This window comes from Aquarana catesbeiana, linkage group LG02, assembly GCF_042186555.1.
Source record: "Aquarana catesbeiana isolate 2022-GZ linkage group LG02, ASM4218655v1, whole genome shotgun sequence".
NCBI lineage: Eukaryota > Metazoa > Chordata > Amphibia > Anura > Ranidae > Aquarana > Aquarana catesbeiana.
Window position 1 is genome coordinate 59,758,881 of NC_133325.1, and position 22,819 is coordinate 59,781,699.

The 22,819-nt window shown below is 41.8% G+C and overlaps 1 protein-coding gene across 1 annotated transcript in view; it reads right to left on the bottom strand.

Moving 5' to 3' along the window:
- The window catches only part of GRM5 (glutamate metabotropic receptor 5), a 528,413-nt gene extending 505,910 nt beyond the window's left edge, over window positions 1–22,503 (bottom strand). The window contains 1 exon segment of the mRNA XM_073612964.1: window positions 22,012–22,503. The gene's annotated coding sequence lies outside the window, so the exon portion shown is untranslated.
- Between the last annotated feature and the right edge of the window lie 316 nt (window positions 22,504–22,819).

Consider the following 22,819-nt stretch of genomic DNA (forward strand, 5'->3'; position numbering starts at 1 on the left):
AGTTCTATAGGTGTTGTTTTCGTTATTTTCGGTATGGCCAATAGGCTCTATTTTGTAACTGAAATGGAATACTTCAATAAAAAGAATTTTCAAAAAAAAGAAGAGGAGAAAAGGGAGAGATGGAGAAAATGAGGAGGGAGAAAATGAGGAGAAATGGAGGATGAAAGAGAGAAGGAAAAAATGAGGAAGGAGAGAATGATGGAAGATAAGGAGGAGAATTAGGAGAGATGAGAATGAATAGGAAAGCACGAGGAGGGAGAGAATGATGACAGATGAGGAGGAGAATGGGAAGAGATGAGGGAGAAAATGAGGAGAAATAGAGGATGAAAATGAGAAAAAAATGAGAAAAGAGAGAATGATGGGAGATGAGGAGGAGAATTAAGAGAGACGAGGATGAGAATGAAGAGGAAAAAATGGGGAGGGAAAGAATGAGAGATGAGAAAGAGAGAATGAGGTGGGAGAAATGAAGAAAGAGTAGGATGAGAATGAGAAGGGAGAGAATGATGAGAGATGAAGAGGAATTCTCCACTCATCTGGAGGGACTTTATAATAGCCATAGTTTAAGTTGAATTCAGGGTATAAAACTGACTGGATATGAATGAGAAGGGAGAGAATGATGAAAGATGAAGAGGAGAATAGAGAGAGATGGAGAAAATAAGGAGGGAGAAAATGAGGAGAAATGGAGGATGAAAGAGAGGAGGAAAAAATGATGAAGGAGAGAATGATGGGAGATTAGGGAGAGAATGTGGAGGGAGAAAATAAGGAGGGAGAGAATGATGAAAGATAAGGAGGAGAATTAGGAGAGATAAGGATGAGAATGAAGAGGAAACACTGAGGAGGGAAAGAATGATGAGAAATGAGAGAGAGAATGAGGAGGGAGGGAATGATGAGAGATAAGGGAGATAATGAAGAGAGGCGAGGGAGAGAATGAGGATGGTGAGATTGAGGAGAGATGACAGAGAGAACGAGGAGGGTGAGGATGAGTAGAAATGAGGATGAGAATGAAGAGGAAAACATGAGGAGGGATAGAATGATGAGAGATGAGGAGGAGAATGGGGAGAGACGAGGGAGAAAATGAGGAGGGAGAGAATGATGGGAGATTAGGGAGAGAATGCGTAAGGAGAAAATAAGGAGGGAGAGAATGATGAAAGATAAGGCGGAGAATTAGGAGAGATGATGATGAGAATAAAGAGGAAAAAATGAGGAGAGAGAGAATGATGAGAGATAAGAGGGAGAATAAAGAGAGTGTAGGGAGAGAGGTAGGAGGGAGACAATAAGGAAGGAGAGAATAATGAGAGCTGAGGGAGAGAATGAGGAGAAATAATAGAATGAATGAGTATCAATGAGAGTGAGAAAGAGATGAGGAAAATGATGAGGAGGGAGAAGAACAAGAATAAGGAGGACGGAGAGAGAAAATGTGGAAGCTGCAGGATGAGACAGGGGGATGAGGAGGGGTGAGGAGGGAGAAGGATAAGAATAAGGAGGAAGGAGAGACAGAATGAGGAGGAGGAGGAGGAGGGTGAAAGCAGAGGTAAGGAGTTAAAAGAAGGTGAAAGAGATGAGGAAAATGATGTGGAGAAGGAAGAGAATAATGAGGAAGGTCAGAGAGAAAGAGGAGGATGTAAGGTGAGACAGGGTGATGAAAGAAGGGGAAAAAAAGAGACAAGGAAAATAATGAGGAGGAAGGAGAGAGAATGAGGAGGGTGTAAGATGAGATAGGGGGATAAAGGGAGGGGGGGGAGAAGAGAGAGAGACAAGGAGGAAAATTTTAAGGAGGGAGAAGGAAGGCAATAAGGAGGAAGGGGGGAGAGAATGAGGAGGGTGCAAGATGAGGGAGAGAGAGAGAATAAACAAGTAAAAGATGTGATGGAGAGGGGGAAATGATATTGAAAAGCAACACAAATAGGTAGGTCAAATAATAGCTAGATAATAGATTATATGGATACTGTACATAGAAAGATAGTTTGATTCAATGATGAATGATTTTCGGAGAGAAGAGAGAGTTAGCAAAGTGCAAAATGTGAGCGCGAGATGATAGAAATTGACGGGGGAAGGGAAATGAATGTTTTTTTTTCGTTTTTTTTTTTTTTTTAAATGGGGCTTTAATTGGCTTAATAAAGTTAATGGCTTCACAAGATTTTTAAACCTTTATTTTTTTATAGCACATTTTAAGAAAGTAAAAAATTGCAGTGGCAGCATGGTTTTCTTTTCATAAGAGGGAACTTGCCGTAATTTTCCTACCAATGCTGGAATATGGAACCAGCTTCTGGATCATTACCGGAGTCACTGAAACTCTGGATCAGCCTCTGTTGCATGCGTGACAGATAATTAATAATAAATACAAAAGGTTGCCTCCTCCTGACTTTGTGGCCTGGAAGAGTCTGGTGCCCGGAATCTGGAACCATTGATTTAGGTGAAGGTCAGGTGCAGTGCTAGAATGCATTCTCCAGGGTAGGATCCTAGGAGGCAGAAAAAATACCTGTGTAATGTCGTTTTATTTTTATTTTTTAAGTTTTTTTTAATTTTTTTATTTCTTTATTATTGTTATTTTTTTTTTTAATTGATACAGTATATGGTCCAGTGATGGCAAACCTTGGCACCTCAGATGTTTTGGAACTACATTTCCCATACTGCTCATGCACTCTGCAGTGTAGTTGAGCATCATGGGAAATGTAGTTCCAACACATCTGGGGTGCCAAGGTTCGCCATCACTGGACTATATACTGTATGAATTAAAAAAAAATAATAATAAAGAAATAAATAAATAAAAAAACTTAAAAAATAAAAATATATACATTTGATATTCTCCTTAGTTCCTTAGTAGGGTGTGTTGTAGCTTATAAAACAGTAATTCTTTGTATCGATTTTTTTCACTGTAGAGCTCTTGCCACTTTAAACCCAATTTATCCACACCTTTAAAAACCACGAGGTTGAGCTGTGTTTTTACCACCCTCAACAGCTCCCCTTTAGCTGTAACGGCAGCGGCTTAGGGTAGTACACATGACATAATCGCAATACGTTGCTTCACGGCCGTGGCAGTAATTACACCTCCTGCTGCATTTAATGGGCACTACCACCCCATCGTACATGACATATCGCCTCCTCACTGCCTGCCGAATGTGTCTGAAAAGTAATCAGAGTGTGGCTCACTTGTCAGAGGACCGGCAGTCCTTGTCACTTGTGTAAACAAGCCCTAAAATAGACCAATTATGACTAATCAGCAGGAAAGGAAAAGGAAGATAAAAAATATATATATATACAACATCTGATATTTTTTCACTATTCTAAAGAAAGCAATTGGAACTCAGGTCTGAAGAAACTAGATAAAGAAGTGTGATAATAAAATAATAAAAATATATGAAATAATATTTTATACACACACACTACAGTGCTTTATGAGAAATAAAATAATGAAATGTCCAAAAATCAGTTACCCACAGCAACTGTTACTCTTCCATCCGCCCTAAACTGATGAAAGGTGAAATGTAATTAGGTGGTATGCACACTTTGCAATCATCGCCGTTGCTTTTTGCACCCTTTTTATTAAAAAAAAAATCCAAAAGTCTATTAATATTAAAGTAACAGGGAAATAGAAAACCGATCCATGAATATGATATAGTACCGCAGTGTACGACGGCTCTCACAGACCAGTCAAAGACTATAACGTTTTAATATACAGTATATACCCAGAGGTTACTATGCCTCTTCTAGTATAATATAGCTATAATGTAAGCTAGGGCAACAGCCATATCTTATGAAGTGTAACATTATTTTTATTTTTATTCATAAATAACCATCAAATTAATAGTCTCATTGCAGAGATTTGGTTCTCTTAGGTCTCATTGTGAGGTTGTTAGAACTCAGTACTGACACTCATTCTTTCCATTAAGGAACAGTAGGTATTCTTTTTTAGGACTTAAAGTGGTTGTAAACCCTCCATTATACCCAGTGAAGTGATGAAACACAGAGATGGAACAAACCTCCTTACATAAGTTTTACTTGTTTATCTGCCGTCTCCTCTACCCTATACCCCTGCAAAAGGGTAGAAAAGAGTTATAATCCTTCTGCATCTGTCTGTATCACAGAGGGGAGGTGGAGAGGCTGCAGTTATGCCGCGTACACACGAGCGGAATGTCCGACAGAAAAAGTGCGACGGGAGCTTTTCATCATATATTCCGATCGTGTGTATGCCCCATCTGACTTTTTTTCGAAAATTCTGACGGACCTAGAAAGAGAAAATGTTCTAAATTTTTCGGTCAGAACCAATTGCTATCTGGAAAACCGCTCGGCTGTATGCTGTTCCGACGCACCAAAAACGACGCATGCTCTGAAACAAGTACGAGACGGAAGCTATTGGCTACTGGCTATTGAACTTCCGTTTCCTAGCCCCGTCGGACGTGTTGTACGTCACCGCGTTCTGGACGGTTGGAATTTGGTGTGATCGTGTGTGTGCAAGATCGCTTGAGTGGAATTCCGTCGGAACTTTCAGAGCTTATTCCGACGGGAAAACCGGTCGTGTGTACAGGGCATTACACTGCGTGAGAATTGATTGGAGGAAAGGGACACTCCCCTCTACATAGACAGAGGAACGAAAGAACATGCAAAGTAGACATGTGCAATTCGTTTCGTTCCAAATTCGTGTTTTTTAACAAATTTCGACAAATTCATTAATTCGGAAACATCCAAATGAATGAAAACCCGTTTAAGGAATTTTGAAAATTCGAAAATTCAAAAATTCGGAAGTTCGGAAATTCGGAAATACGAAAAACCGGAAATTTGAAAATCTGAAATAATAACAAACTATTAAATGATAGGTATTGGAATTCCCTTTCAAATTTGGCTGTTAGTGAACGTAATGAATATGAATTTATCCAAAGTGACAAATTATCAAAAAAATAACGAATGCCGTATTTAAACGAATGGAACGTAACAAATTATTAATAATAAAGAACAATAATAATAACTCTTTATTATTATTTATTATAATATTAACTCGTTCCGTTCCATTTGTTTAGATTATTTCGGATAATTTGTAGCTTCGGATAAATTCGTATTCATTACGTTCACTAACAGCCAAATTTGAAAGGAAATTCCAATACCTATAATTTAATAGTTAATTATTATTAGTTAGTTAATTATTATTTCGAGTTTTCGGATTTTTGTTCTTTCGAATTTTTATATTTTCTTTCTTATTTTCAGATTTTTGAATTTACGAATTTACGATTTTTCAAATTTACGAATTTATGAATTTTTGAATCTACAAATATAAAAAAATTCTGAATTTACGAATTTTCAAATTTACGAATTGTGATCATAACGAATGACACGAAAAACTAAAAAGAAAAAAAACAAAAACGGATGAAACCAAAAGGAACACATTTTTCGGCAGTGCACGTGTCTAATGCTGAGCTGTATTCTGAATAGCCAAGCAGTGTGCTTATCTCCCTCCCCGGCACAAATTTATCTCATGTGTCGGGAAAACATTGTGTTGATAACAGAGGAAAGAAGCACCAGAGAGAAATGACACTTAGAGCTTTGGAGAGAGATAAGTAAACACTACCGATATATGTGCTTTGCTCAGATTCCACAGCCAAGGTTTGCAACCACTTTAAAGAGGAACTAAACTGTATCTGAACACTGCACACTGAAAATGCTACTTGATTTATTTTTGGTATTCAAAGTAAACTCCCCCATCCGTCCATGTCTCCATGCTTTATTTTGTTGAGAAACCACTTTGAAAAACACCCCCCTAGCATTTCTGTCTGTGGCCATCAGATGACTCATATAGCATTTACTTCCTGCAATCCATCTGCCCTTAGCTCAAACATGCATGTATGTAGGAGAGTGTGCTTAGCTGAGAAAGCCCCCTCCTCCTGAAGACTCCTGGGATGTATGACATCATTTTGGCCTAGGCCAGAAACCAGGAAACAACTGAAGAAGTGTTAAAAAAAAGATGTGTAAAAACAAATAAATATAACATTCCTTCCTATCTATTTACTAAGGCTAGCAGCATAATGATCAAAAATAGTTCATATTGATGGAGAGAGTTTAGTTCCACTTTTAACATCAACCGAACCCTAATGCCGGGTTCACAGATGTCCGGCCGTGGGGTCCGGTGTGTCTCTGTTCACTGGCCAGGCCTAAATTTGCATCTGAACCGGAACCAAACACGCACAGGACCCTTTTGGAATGCGGACCGAGGCCGCCCTAGACATGTGTGAATTGGCTCCATTGAGAGCCGGGCACACTCGCGTCTCATGCGAATTAGAATGCGAGTAGACCCGGCCTGAAGGTTGTGCTACAAATCTAAGCCAGACAGTCTGCAAAAGACTACCAATATTGTCTATGGTCTCCCTGCAGCTGATGTTTCTCTATTACTGAATTACCATTCCTTGTTCTGCACCATGTCTCTGTGTGGAGGCGGCCATCTTGGTAGAGGCAGGGCTTTGCTTTTCTATGTCAGAGCCTCCAGCAAGGAGAACAATGAGCAGCCCAAGAGTAATATCACAAAATCTCACTTCAAATATTGTGAGACTATCAGCCAGAGTATGTAGAGCCTTGGTTTCACATTGCAGGTATACAGATACAAAGCTACAGGGACAGGAGTGCCTAGGCACTCACATACCAGGAAGTACAGTGGAACCTTGGTTTACGAGTAACGTAGTTAATGAGCATTTTGAAAGACGAGCAACTTTTTTTTTTTTTTTTAAATCCTGACTCGGTTTGCGAGTGTTGTGTCGCAAAACGAGCAGAATTCAAGACAATGGGGTGTGCAGTACCGCATTTGGCCAGAGGTGCGGGGGCACCAGTGACACTCGGAATGGTTTGGAGCCATTCTGAGCCATTCGGAAATACTCTGAACCACTCGGAAATACTCAGAAACACTCGGAAATACTCAGTTCCTGAGTGTTTCTGAGCCTTTCCGAGGGTTTCCGAGTTCAGCTGAGTATTTCTGAGGCTCTCCGGCGCCCCCCCACCTCTGGCCACATGCGATATTGCATGCAATAGAAGTCAATGTTGAACAAATTATTTTCGTTTCCATTGACTTCTATGGGGAAACTCTCTTTGATATGCTAGAGCTTTGGATTACAAGCATTCTCCTGGAACGGATTATGCCCATAATCCAAGGTTCCACTGTACGTTTTTCAAAAGGATTTCTGGACAAAAAGTACATTTTCCAGGGCACTGCTTAGGCTCCATTAACATTTCTAGATGTTTCCTATAACATAAAAAAAAAAAGAAAATCACTATTTGATTTCAGTTTAAAGCTAAATTCCAAGTAAACAGCTAAATACTTTAGAGGAAATACACAAGGGAAATGTTTTATCTGCCACAGGTGTGGTATTTCTGTCCATCCAGTCCTAGGATTTGTACAGCCTTTCAGAACAGCCAAGGAGATGACATCACATTCTATGTTACAGTTTTAGATTGCTTGTTCAAACGCTCTCCATTGAGCTGTTTCGACACAGGCTCAACACAAAGGCAATGAATAAGCACATGATACTGTGTGAAACATGTCTGCCTTTGATGCCTTGAATGTCGTTTTTCCTTGTGGTGTGTCACTTGGATGGATCAATAAAGGACTCGTATTCATCATCTTGGAGGGCAGCCGTTTCTTCCTTTTTAACGCAAGGGCATACAAAAACAATTTTTTCTATGTGCCCTGTTTACACCACACTGTTGTGTTGAGGTGGACTGCGGTTTGTTTCGCACAACTCATTGGACTGCATTTCACCGCACCACAGTGTGTACAAACATGCTACGGTGCACAAGCAAGGGACCTTGGATTGAACAAGAGTTCCTGCCAAGCTGGCCCAGGTCCTGCCCAACTTCTTCTTTGGATAGAATATTCACATACCTGTCTTTGGAGAGACTCTTTTCGATGCCTTACTTTGGAATGTTCTTAGCACAACAGCTGACCTATACAGTGACTTAGTGCCATAAACACAGAACAATGGAGTCCAGCCATCTTCCCTGATGAACTCTTTTGAGTCCCCCCCAGAAGGTGTCTCTCCAGACTAGGCCCAAATGGCCTTTCAACTCTGAGCTACATCCCGCAGGATGAAGGACAGTGGTCCCTTAGGACAGTGGTTCTCAACCTTGTCCTCAAGTACCTCCAATAGGCCATGTTTTATGAATTTCTCTCAGATAAAATAGCTGTCCAAAATACCAAGCCATTGACTGGCAGGAGTAAGCCCATCCATCTACCAGTTTCAAAAAAAGTTTCATTTCTGGCACATGCCAGAAATATAACATTCCCATTGGTTGTGCTCTCAACCAAACTGTCAAACCATCCAATGGCTGGTGTCAACACTAGGGTTGCTGCTTTTTCTTGGTGGCAACCCTAGTCATAACTGATCACATGTGCAGCATCATGGCAGTTGTAGATTAAACAGAGGCAAAGATGGCATCTTCCTTGGCTTAAAACGATAGGGGAGTTTACTTACACTTTAACCTCCCTGGCGGTATTCCCAAGTGTGGCTCGGGGTTAAATTTCAGTACTATTAGCGGTAACCCCGAACCACACTCGGGAATGCATCTCAGGATCCTGGTGCGTTGTACTTACCTTGTCCCCAGGATCCTGCGATGTCCCCCCGCTGTGTCTGCGGCTGTGTCCTCCACCCGATGCCTCCGTGTGCCGGGCTCCGTTCCCTGCGAGCGACACGACGCATGGGGGGCGGAGCCCAGCGGCAAATTCAAAAAGTTCAAAATTCATAACACATGCAGTACACTGTAATCTTACAGATTACATTATTGTATGAAATAATTTCACCTTCCTTTTGTCCCTAGTGCTTTGTCCAGTGCCCTGCATGCTGTTTTATATTATATATACTGTTCCTTTTGCCTGGAAACTTGGGATTGTCCATAGCAACTAAAAAGTGTCCCTTTACGTCAAAATAGTTTTGTGACCAGCTAGAAAACAGCGATAGTAAATTAGAACACTTAATAGCGATAGCGATAGTGAATTGTGAGGAAATTAATTTTATTATTAATATATTATTATTTTTTATAATTATTTATAGTTATTTATTATATTATAATTTATGATTTTGTGTTTCAAAATCCATCATACCCGGGATATCTACTAGACTCTTGTTTGGACAGATTTAAGTGTGTTATTACTAAGAATTACAGGTCTACAATATAAAACGCCAAATTTCTATGCAAAACAATGTACCGCTTTGAGACGCAAAAAATCTGACATAATCATACCGCCGGGGGGGCTACAACAAGTGCAAGATAAAGGAAAACCTGCAAACATGGCCTGTTGGGGGTTCTTGAGGACTGAGGTTGAAAACCACTGCCTTAGGACTCTCTCGCTCTCTCTCTTGTATGGATCAGAGATCTACAATGTGTTGGTCAGGAGTGACCTATTCCCATTCTAATAAATTCAGTGTAGCACAACACCTAAATCAATAACCTACAAATAGTTCAAATTCCCACAAAATTGAGTATTAAACTAATATACAGCAACTTCCAGGTAATATAAAAAATTGTGAAGAAAATTATTTAACAAAACACCAAGTGTCTTCACTCTTCATGCATAGTGCACATCCATCACCAGGTGAAGGGCCTGCTCACCTCAATTAAATTACCAACACGCTCATCAATCTTTAACCCAAACACATCTCTCGTATCCTCCTTGGTTAACACAAGGCATCCATCCCATCCAGTTGCCGAAGCTCTCCACGGACTCAGCTCATATATCATACAAGGCAGAAAGGCACAAACATATTGTACTCCATATCTTTCTTTACTTAAAATACACTTACAAAATGACAGAATCAAAAGAGCAATATCTCTAGCTGGTTCATCACCACCTACGGCGCATCCGGCACATCCGGCACATCCGGCATGTCACAGGCTCGGTTCCTCCCTCCTAGACCTTTACAGTAGTCACAGTGCAGAGGACTTCATTGCCATAAACAGAGAACAATGGAGTCCGAGTCCAACCATTATCCCCAGTAAACTCATGTGAGTCCCCCAGAAGGTGTTTCTCCAGGCCAGGCCCAAATGGCCTTTCAACTTTGAGCTACAGACCTGCAGGATGAAGATCAGGGGTAGCTAATTTCTGCTCCTTCTCCCTCCTGCACTCCTTTGTGAGTCCCTCAACATGGAACATAGGGATGGGCGAACGGTTAGACCCAAGTATCAGTTTGGGCCGAACAGTTTTCCGTTCGGACGTAGGCCAAACACCAAAATTTGCAGGGTGTTCGCCTCGACGGACACCCTGCAATGTGCTGCACAGTGCATTCTGCACCCCGATTGGGCAAAGCTTTGTCCAATCAGGGCGCAATGTACGCTGGTTTTTAAGGAGCGGGGCGGGAACCCGGCCGCAGCGTCCTTAACAACCGATGAGCCATCAGATGTCAATGGATTTACCCACGGACAGCTGAGCAATAAAAAAAAAAAGTGCTGGTTAAAAAAGAAAAGAACAGCGTGGGGTCCCCCCAATATCCATACCAGACCCTTATCCGGGCATGCAGCCTGGCAGGTCAGGAAAGGGGGGGGGCGCCCTCCCTCCTCCTGAACCATACCAGACCACATGCCCTCAACATGGGGGGGTGCTTTGGGGCATAAGAGACAGTTTTTGACAAATCCTTTCTTGAAAAATAAAAAATGTGTCCCTCAATGTAATCCGTTGTCAATCACGTCGCCTGCCAACCCGAAAAATAAAAAATGCTGCGGCCTCCTTGGAGGCCTCCTGCCAAATGCCTCCTCTCCGCATTGACATGTCTTACATAGGTAAGGGGTGGGGCCACCTAGCTATGTCACCCGGTGGTCCCACCCCACGTGACATCACATGCCCAGCATGCACCAGTCCGTGACGTCAAAAGGGAGGGGGTGCCACCAACTGATGTAGCTAGTTGACCCGACCCCTTACCTATATAAGAAATGTCAAAGCGCAGAGCAGGCATTCAGCGGGAGGCCTTATTTTTTAATAAAGGATTTGTCAAAAACTGTCTCGTGTTTATTACTTTTTGCCACTTTTTTGGTGAATGGGTAGTGGTATTATGTACCTGATACTCATTCACATGTGGGAGGCCTGGGATCTGGGGGCCCCCTTGTTAAAGGGGGCTTCTAGATTCATATAAGCTCCCCGCCCACAGACCTTGACAACCACAGCCCAGGGCTGCCAGGAAGAGGCCCTTGTCCCCACCAAAATGGGGACAAGGTGCTTTGGGGTGAGGGGACGGGGGGGCAGAGCTAGGGATTTTTTTTTTCTTGGGAGAGTGCATGTGATCAGCACAGGGTCAATCAGCACCGTCCATGCAGAGGGTCAGGGGTCCTGCAGCCTCATAGGACAGTCGGAGTAGAATGAAAACTCTTCCTACAAGTTTAACCAGGCACTGACAGAAGTCACAAGACTGCTATATACTGCTGATGAGAAAAGGTATTTAGCATTTTATCTTTACTAAAATAATTGCATTTCTATGTTTGGTGTACTGTGGGAGACCAGATATAATGAATGCAGAGACCTGGGTTTAGTAACACTTTAAAGCGGAACTCCAGATAGATATAAAACAAATGAAATAACGCAGCTATGTATCAATGAATACACCAAAGAAATGTTATTATCTGAATCTGACATGGTACCAACCTTTTGCAATCCCATACACAGCAGAGCTCAGACAGGAGAGGAATCAGCAGCACAAGGAGCCAATCAGTTGTGTTGCCCTGTTTAGATGCTAATGTATGATACCAGGAGTGTATGATACTAGGAGTGTATGATACCAGGAGTGTATGATACTAGGAGTGTATGATACCAGGAGTGTATGATACTAGGAGTGTATGATACCAGGAGTGTATGATACCAGGAGTGTATGATACCAGGAGTGTATGATACCAGGAGTGTATGATACTAGGAGTGTATGATACCAGGAGTGTATGATACCACAAGTGTATGATACCAGGGGTGTATGATACCAGGAGTGTATGATACCAGGAGTGTATGATACTAGGAGTGTATGATACTAGGAGTGTATGATACCAGGAGTGTATGATACCAGGAGTGTATGATACCAGGAGTGTATGATACCAGGAGTGTATGATACCAGGAGTGTATGATACCAGGAGTGTATGATACCAGGAGTGTATGATACCAGGAGTGTATGATACTAGGAGTGTATGATACTAGGAGTGTATGATACCAGGAGTGTATGATACCAGCAGTGTATGATACCAGCAGTGTATGATACCAGGAGTGTATGATACCAGGAGTGTATGATACTAGGAGTGTATGATACCAGGAGTGTATGATACCAGGAGTGTATGATACTAGGAGTGTATGATACCAGGAGTGTATGATACCAGGAGTGTATGATACCAGGAGTGTATGATACCAGGAGTGTATGATACCAGGAGTGTATGATACCAGGAGTGTATGATACCAGGAGTGTATGATACTAGGAGTGTATGATACTAGGAGTGTATGATACCAGGAGTGTATGATACCAGCAGTGTATGATACCAGCAGTGTATGATACCAGGAGTGTATGATACCAGGAGTGTATGATACTAGGAGTGTATGATACCAGGAGTGTATGATACTAGGAGTGTATGATACTAGGAGTGTATGATACTAGGAGTGTATGATACCAGGAGTGTATGATACTAGGAGTGTATGATACTAGGAGTGTATGATACCAGGAGTGTATGATACTAGGAGTGTATGATACTAGGAGTGTATGATACCAGGAGTGTATGATACCAGGAGTGTATGATATCAGGAGAGTATGATACCAGGAGTGTATGATACCAGGAGTGTATGATATCAGGAGAGTATGATACCAGGAGTGTATGATATCAGGAGAGTATGATACCAGGAGTGTATGATACCAGGAGTGTATGATATCAGGAGAGTATGATACCAGGAGTGTATGATACCAGGAGTGTATGATACCAGCAGTGTATGATACTAGGAGTGTATGATACCAGGAGTGTATGATACTAGGAGTGTATGATACCAGGAGTGTATGATACCAGGAGTGTATGATACCAGGAGTGTATGATATCAGGAGAGTATGATACCAGGAGTGTATGATACCAGGAGTGTATGATACTAGGAGTGTATGATACCAGGAGTGTATGATACTAGGAGTGTATGATACCAGGAGTGTATGATACCAGGAGTGACAAAGAGATGTGTTCATCCGTGCTCCGATTCTCCTTTCTCTGTCTGGTCACAAGCTGGGGGGGAGGGATAAAACCTGTAAATGTTTATTTTTTTGCAGCAAAAAAACGGTTTCCCCCCCCTTTGCCAGACAGGGCTTCTTTTGGTGGTATTTGATCACCACTATGTATTTTATTTTTTATTATATAAACGAAAAAAGACAGAAATTTATATAATTTGATTTCATTTTTTTTTATTCTCTGATATAAAACATATCCATTAAAAAAAATGTAAAAAAAATCTAATTTCTTAATAAATTCTGGCCAAAATGTATTCTGCTACATGTCTTTGGTAAAAAAAATTGCCAATAAGTGTATATCTACAAACTATAGTAATACATATATATATATATATATATATATATATATATATACACACACACTATATATATATATATATATATATATATATATATATATATTACACATACATACATACATAAAGTATTGGTATTTTTATTTATTTATTTATTTAATACTACTATTGGTGGTGATCAGCGACTTATAATGAGACTGCGACAGGCAGTGCAGCAGGCGGGAGGGGGGGGGGGGGGGACTGACATCACCAGTGGCACTAATACAGTGATCAGTGCTAATAATATACACTGTCACTGTACTAATGACACTGGCTGGAAAGGGATTGATATCTAGGGTAATCAAGGTGTCAAACGTGTGCCTAACTATGTTTATCGTGTGTTATTTCCCTAAGCGATGAGCCGGTTTATCGTTGCTGTAAGTAGAGAGCCCTGTGTGGTTTACCTACACAGGGCTCTCTTCTGTCATGCGCTTAGCTGATCGACGGGTTCTGGCCATAAATTATTGGCTGGGACCTGCTGACCGTCTTGTGCTGTAGCGAATGGAATGCAAATCATGTATACATACATGATACTGCGCAGTCGAGTTGCACTGTAGTGGTATAGCTACAGGAGTAGCTTGGAGTTTGGCTTGTTAGTGTATCTAAATCTGCTACATTTAAAGTGGTAGTAAACTCAGCTTTGCCACTTATACCTACAGGTTAGTCTTTAATAAGGCTTACTCGTAGGTACTGTGAATATCTCCTAAACTTGCACTGTTTAGGAGATATATTTTAAGAGTGCATGCAGCCGGTGTCGTCACTGGCGCATGCGCTCTGAAGGTTCAGCTTACTTTACTGGACCTTTAGACTTCGTGCCGTAAATGGCGGCTCCTGGGCTCATGAGCGGGAGTGAGGTCATTGCGCCCCCCTCCGCGGCCACTCATGTAGGCAGGGAAGCAAACCCGGAAGGTAGACCGGATGAAGATGAAAGCCCTCTCAGCGGGGACGGGGCTTCGTTTTAAGGCAAGTCTCTCATAATTATGCTAGCATGTAATGCATACTAGCCCCTTATGACATTGCTTGCAGGGGATTTTTTTTTAAAACTATTGTTTACTACCACTTTAACACATCCACCCCCCTTCCCCCGCAGACTGACAATGCTGCTGTCTGCTGTGCCCCCTGTGCTCCTTCATCCTGAGTGGGGGCACTCTAATAGGAGGTGTGCTGCTGGCCAGATCACCAGGTGAAAACAGAAGGAAACAAGCAGTGGTAGCTGGTGCTCCATTTTTTGGGGTGGGGGGTGGGGGGCTGCAAAAAAGAAAAGAAAACCCTGCCAGGTCCACACTTACCCCATCCAGGTCCCAGATTCCCTGGCTTCTCCTCCCAGCTAATCGGGTCTTAAGATCCGCCTCCTGTCCTGATTGGCCAGGAGGAGAAGCCGGAAGACAATAGCGAATTTTGATTCGCTAATGTCACAAGTGGGCACTGCGCCCCGAGTCCAACCTTTTTGAAGCCAATTAGAGCCTCGGGCTCTAATCATAGTTACATAGTAGGTGAGGTTGAAAAAAGACACAAGTCCATCAAGTCCAACCTATGTGTGTGATTATGTGTCAGTATTACATTGTATATCCCTGTATGTTGCGGTCATTCAGGTGCTTATCTAATAGTTTTTTAAAACTATCGATGCTCCCCACTGAGACCACCGCCTGTGGAAGGGAATTCCACATCCTTACCACTCTAACAGCAGTATCGCACTTTTTTGCGATTCGGCACTGCATCCCTTTTAACTGGCAATTGCTCGGCCGTGCGACGTTGCACCCAAACAAAATTTACTTCCTTTTTTTCCCACAAATAGAGCTTTCTTTTGGCGGTATTTGATCACCTCTGCGTTTTTTTATTTTTTGCGCTATAAACAAAGAAAGAGCGACAATTTTGAAAAAAACGCATTATTTTTTTACTTTTTACTATAATAAATATCCCCCAAAAATATATAAAAAAAACAAATTTTTTCCTCAGTTTAGACCAATATATATTTTTCTACAAATTTTTGGTAAAAAAAATATCGCAATAAGCATATATTGATTGGTTTGCGCAAGTTATAGGCGGCGATCTGCGATTTTTATCGTAACTGCGACATTATGGTGGGCACATCGGACATTTTTGACACTATTTTGGGACCATTGGCATTTATACAGCGATCAGTGCTATAAAAATGCACTGATTACTGTGATGTGATGATAAATGTTCGCTTTTTGAGTTCAATACTGCTTTAACCACTTGCCGACTGCCTCATGTAGCTATACCGCTACAGTGCAACTCGGCTGTGCAGGATCATGTATGTATACGTGATTGGCATTTCATTCGCTACAGCACAAGACAGTCAGCAGGTCCCGGCCAATGATTTATGGCCGAAACCTGTCAATCTGCTGTGGTGACACTGGCAGGGAAGGGGTTAAACACTATGGGGGGGGCGATCAAGGGGTTAAGTGTGTCCTAGGGAGTGATTCTAACTGTGGGGGGGATGGGCTACCACACACATGACAGCGATTACTGCTCCCGATGACAGGGAGCATTGATCGCTGTCATGACACTGGGCAAAACGGGGAAATTCCTTGTTTACATAGACATCTCCTTGTTCTGCCAATCTGTGACACGAGGCACGGTCACGGAGCACACGGTGGGCGGACACTTTTGACACTATTTTGGGACCATTGTCATTTATACAGCGATCTGTGCTATAAAAATGCCCTGATTACTATGTAAATGACACTGGCAGGGAAGGGGTTAAACACTAGGGGGCGACGAAGGGGTTAAGTGTGTCCTAAGGAGTGATTCTAACTGCAGGGGGGGAGGGGTGGGCTTCAACTCACATGACAGCGATCACTGCTCCCGATGACAGAGAACAGTGATCTCTGTCATAACACTAGGCAGAACGGGGAAATTCCTTGTTTACATAAGCACTTCCCCGTTCTGCGGCTCCGTGACACGATCGCCGGGGGACCGGTGGACATGGAGTCCACCGGTCCTGCGGGCACGGTCACGCTGTCCGCGGTGGGCGCCCGCTAGCCCCACCAATTAAAGGGGACCTACAGGTATGCCCATTTGCCCACCGCTGCCCTTGAGCCGATGTATATCGGTGTACAGCGCTCGGCAAGAGGTTTAAAGAAATAAATAAAATCATAGAAATCTATGAGTCCGGTGCTCCGCATGGAGATTAGAGGGCTGTGTATGGAGATTAGGAGTGTGGGGGGGCACCGCTGTGCCACCTATTGGACCGGCCGCTGCTGGAAATAAGCCTAAAAAAGAAAACGAATGCAGCCAGCACATCTAATGATTCAGGGAAGAAATGTTTGCAACTAGGTGCATAGAGGGGATGCCCCTTTGGACTTTTTAGGGCAGGAAAAGAGTATAAAGAGTTATATATATATATATATATATATATATATATATATATATATATATATATATATATATATATAAAAGGCATAGAAATGCCAACTTTATTGGTATACAAAAAATAAATAAAAATATTAAAAGGCAAAATACAGTTCACTGTTGAAGACAATAATCAAATGAGTAGATGTAAAATATTTCGAACATACAATTGATAATGATCTGATCATCTAATGATTGGTAAGCTGCAACAAATAACATTTCTGGTTTTGGATTTAACGCTGCTTTAAGTCACTTGCCTGGAGTTGAATTTTTAAGCACGAGTATGGCATTTATAATATTACATAATATCACGTATACTTTTTTTTTTTTTTTTTTTCACAGATCTTGCTTTAACTATTTCAGATCTGCAAGCTTTTTCTTCAAGTAGGGCAATCTTTTAAGCAAGGTTGAAAACGACTCCTTCACTGAAATCACCTCCATTGTCTTAATGCATTTAAGTGTTCCGCTCATCCAAACACAAGTGCACATTCCCAGCGTATCATAATACCCCTGATCCCGCACATCATCTGCTACAAATATCCCTGTCTATTGGGGCTTTCAAAAACCAATAAGAAGATATTAACCCACATTTTCCTAGCTTGGGCTGCTTACTTTGAAATGTTTTTCAAGATCACACGCTCAAACAGCAGCCCCATCCAACGCTGATGTGTGTTGGAACCAAGTGCCTCCGCTCATCCTGCCTGCCTTTAATAGCACTGCAATGTTATTATGAGTTTTTTTTTTTTCCCCGTCGCACATTCGTCTTGCTGCTTTAGCTTCCAAGAAAACTCAATAAAATTTCGACATTTTATTCTTCATGTTTACATTGAATGTCAGCAATAATAAAAAAAAAAAAAAATGTCACAACTTTTCAATTTCCTTACAATAAACCAACAGCCCCTTTTTCGAACTAATCCTCGATCACCATTTCAGAAATATAATTTAAAAAGCACATGGAGCAATTAGAATAGAATGTTGCTACCAGCCCTGTGGAAATAGACTGCAATAATTAAAAATATAAAAAAAAAAAAAAAAAAGCAGATAAATAGCTTTTGGGAATTTGACCTTGTTTATTTATTTATTTATTTATTTATTTATTTATTTCCTCTGCTGCATGCCCATGAATGACAAGTTGTTTATAGGCATTGTAAAGGGCCTGACGGATTGGTTACACTTTCACATTTTTTTGGAGATAAATGACATTTTTGCATAAGTAGGCAGACTCTTGTTAAAATTTGTATGCAGTGCGTGGCATGCAGCGAAGACTTGTATTAGAGACAACCCATGACAGATTATATTCTAAGCTAAATGGTGATGATGAATTAAATATGAGTTGCCACTCATTTACCCATCGTGTGAATAATTTGTTCCCTGTAACAAGGCCAGCTCTGCATGCCCCAATACTCTCCAGCGACATGAATGATTGAAGCTTCACTTGCAACCACTAGGTAGTGGAAGGGTTAACTCCCAAGCAACAACAAGCACTCACAAGATATGGAGGTCCTCGTTATCACCTGGAGAATTTCCCATTGGGAAAAAAGCTCTATAACCCACCAACAGCCATTGTTTTTTTTCCCAATGGACAATGGGAATGACCTCTATTCCCTTTTTTCGTGCATATGTGCTTCTAGGTATCTAAGAAGAGAGGACTCATAGCCAGTCTTTGTGGTGTGCAATTATTAGGAGGATAGACAGATCACCATACACCTGAGGATGATCTAGGACAGTCTCCAAACCTTCAAAACAAAAGGGACAGTTTACTGTCCTTCAGACTTTAGGGGGGCTAGACTGTGGCCATCAGGAGTAGAAAATGCCCCAGCATTAGTAAGAGTAAACAATGTCCCATCATTGGTGTCAGTAAGAGGAATTGTGCCCCATGGTTTGTGTCATTGGGAGGATTTATACCCCATCATTGGTGTCATTAGTAGGAATTGTGCCCCATCGTTGGTGTCATTGGACCCCATTGTTGGTGTCAGTGGGAGGAACTGTGCCCTATCGTTGGTGTCATTGGTAGGAATTGTGCCCATCATTGATATCATTGGGAGGAATTGTGCCCCATCATTGGTGTCATTTAGCCCCATTGTTGGTTTCATTGGGAGGAACTGTGCCCCATTATTAGTTTCATTGTTAGAAATTGTGCCTTTTCGTTGGTGCCAGTAAATGAAATAGTGGATAAAAGCAAGCAAAGGGTCACCATCCAGCCCCAGGCCGCAGTTTGGAGACCACTGATCTAAGACTATGTATTATACTTTAGGTAATATTTTACATATCCCATTTCGGTCAACACTCAGAGGTTGTAGGCACCAGTTCTCCCGGTGCTCAGTGCCATTTGTTTCATCTCCTTTTTCTTTACATAACAAACATGTTATATTTACCTCCTCTGTGCAGTTGGTTTTGTACAGAGCACCCTGGATCCTCCTCTTCTAGGGTCCCTCTTTGCTGCTCCTAGTCCCTCCCTCCTTTGAGTGCACCTCAGCCAGCAGCTTGCTACAGGGGGCACCCAAGGCGAGTCAGAGCTCTGTGTATCCATTCAGACATGGAGCCCTGACCTAGCCTCGCCCTCTCTCACCCCTGATTGGCTGACTGACTTGAGTGACAGCCGCGGGAGCCAATAGCGCCGCTGCTCTGTCTCAGCCAATCAAGAGGAGTGTACTGGATGGCTGAGGGGATCGTGGACATCGCTGGAGAGAGAAGGAGCTCAGGTAGGTAATAAGGGGGGGGTGCTGAGGGGGGGGGGCTGCTACACACAGAAGGTTTTTTATCTTAATGCATAGAACGAATGAGGATAAGAAACCTTCTGCCTTTACAACTACTTTAAGTCATCTGAGGAGCACTTAGTAGGCATTCATCTTTGTAGGTTCACTCATCTGGGGGAGCAACTGGCAGCCATTTATCTCTGTAAGTTCACTCATCTGGGGGAGCATTTGGTAGGCATTCATCTCTGTAGGCTCAGTCGTCTAGGGAGCACTTGATAGACATTCGTCTATGTAGGTTCAGTCATCTGGGGAGCACTTGGTAGGCATATATCTCTGTAGGTTCAGTCATCTGGGGAGCACTTGGTAGGCATAAATTTCTGTAGGTTCAGTCATTTGGGGAGCACTTGGTAGACATTCATCTCTGTAGGCTCAGTCATCTGGGGAGCACTTAGTAGGCATTAGAAATGTATTGAGTTCCCTCTTTTGATGCTTGTCCCCTAAGGATGGCCAGATGCAGCCCATCAAAAAGGAGTCAATGCTACAGACTCAAGCATTGCTTGCAACAATCAAGCCAAGTTCTAGCTAACTTAACCAAAAAAGACTTCTTCTCGCCAACGAAAGAGCTCAGTGTAAAACAAAGTAATTTTCTGACATGGTAAAAAAATCAATTCACAAGCAATCTTCACATGTTTCCACTTTTTTAGAAGAGGGAGAACAGGCTTTTAACATGTGTGGGCAGCGTATGTGTACTAACTTAGCCAAGAAGAGCATAAGAATCCCCCATCACGGGGTTGAGAATATGACTCTCGCCTGCTATCATTGCTTGTTCGAGAGCTGTCCATCCAAGGATACTCTACAGCTGTTCACAGACTGGCAGATCTCATGGCTGACTTCAAGGTATGTCAGTTGTAATCGCATCATCATGACCACCATTCCCTTGAAAGACTGCTGACAACAAAATTTCCTAGTCATTACTTAATTCCCAATGTCATGTACCCTTTTTTTCTTGCTATGTGCCAAATGTTGCCAATTTCTATAATGATTCATCAAATCAGTGGTTCCCAACCTCAGTCCTCAAGTACCCCCATGATTTAAGGATTTCCTTCATCTTGCACAGGTGCTTTAAATTAATGTCAATGCCTTGGAATTTATGGAAGCTATTTTATCTAAGGGAAATTCCCAAAACATGGCCTGTTGCGGGGGTACCAAAGGGTTGGAAAACGCTGCATTAAATGAATGATGCAAAAGGCAGCCAAAAACCTCATTTGAACTGCTATTCACAAAATGTTTGCTGCTTAACGATGGCCATACACACTTTGATGTTATTATCCGATGGATATGTGATTCGATCAAAATGATCGAATTGGCAAAAAAATTGCTTAGCCATAACTTCCCTTCCCTTCAGAGTCGATCAGACTGAATCCATTGATCATTTTGCATCAATCAGCTGCACTCAAATGCTTTGGTCATGAATTTGATTATATTTTGATCACTCAGGACATGAGTTTGCATGGCGGAAACAGAAGAACGATCAACTACTTATAGTCTTATTTTCTAACCATCGATTGAAATCTGTTTCCCCATGTGTAGCATGTCAATCATTTGCATTGTTGACTATAGATTGATTATTTCTATTGATCGGAAAGGAAAATCGATCATGTAGGGAAGCGTGCCATGAGCAGGCAATAAGGGCTTGCAAAAATGTATCATGTATGTCTTATGCAATTCTCAAAGCTTGCTTTCATCTCCCGATGTATGACCAGGCACATCGAATGCTAGCAAGTGAGGATTCCAATGTTGTAAGTGGAAAAAAGCACTGGCACTGCTCTGGCTGTAGAGACCGATAAAGACCCATAAACTTCTATGGGGATGCTGTCCGAGGTGCTGAAATCCCGCTAATAGAGTTGCATTCATTTATAGACACCTGCTGCATATCAATGCTGGTATATAGCCCAAGAATGGCACAGCCACCCTCAATGGGCTCTATTTATTGGATGCACATGGATTAGAATGCCTGCAAATAATTCCTTTGCAACACAATGCAATGCTCAGCCAAGCCGCAATTAAGTGCATGCACAGCTATCACAATGGCACACATTCTTTAAAAAAAAAAAAAAAAAAAAAAAAAAGGGTTGCAATTAATTTAATCCTAAATCTTTGATTTTCAAGACACTAAATAGACTTCAGATGCTTGTTACATGTCCAGCTTCACGAAATACAGACTCTGCATCCAACTAGGACCACAATGATGTGCCAAGTGCAATATCCATCAGCAACATGATCTTATAAAATAAATATATAAATAAAATATATCTAATAAAAAAAATCAATACAGTGATCCCTGATTAGCTGCTGTGGTCATTACTTTGTCTGTAGACATTACACATTAAAATAAAGACTAATATTCAGTACCTGTCAGCTGGAGCAGGGAGATGGAGCTGCAGATTCCGATAGGTGTAGGATCCAGTCTTCCAGCCTCCTGAGATGGGCATCCAAGGTTACCCCTCTACCCTCCCTGGTCAATGCCCTGTGGCACGATTGTAGATCCAGGACCCAGATGGACAGAGCCTTGTGGGGGGGTGTGGGGGGAGGATGAGAAGGGACCCAACGATCCACACTACACACTGATCTCCAGCAAGTCAGACGATGCCACCTGCTTCCCTCCTCTCTGTGCTGCATCCAATACACTAAAGGTACAAGATATGGGGATCCTGGATTTGGTGGAGGTGCTGGGAATTCGAGGTCCCAGGTGAAAGCTCAGATCATGCTTGCTGACAAGTGTTCCAGATCCTCATGCCTGAGCTAGTGTGAATAACACACTCCTACACCTCTGCACAGCCCCTACATCCTTCCCTGCCACACTCATCACTGGCAAGGAGAATGTGTCTGCTAGGGGGGTCCCCCCTCTACATAATAATAATAATAATAATAATAATAATAATAATAATAATAATAACAATAAGAGTAACCAATCTATAATCCTCAATGCTGGTTATTAAAGCTTGTCTCCAGGGAGATAAGACACAAAATAATGCTACATCAATTAAAGGTCTACATCCATTAAAGGGAAATTCCACCTTTTGCAAAAAAAAAATAATAAGTGCACAACATTGCAAAAAAGCAAACGTGTGCATTTATTATTATTATTATTATTAATAATTATTATTATTATTATTTTATTTATTTTTTTGCATTACAGCCTGCAAAGCATTGCAACTGC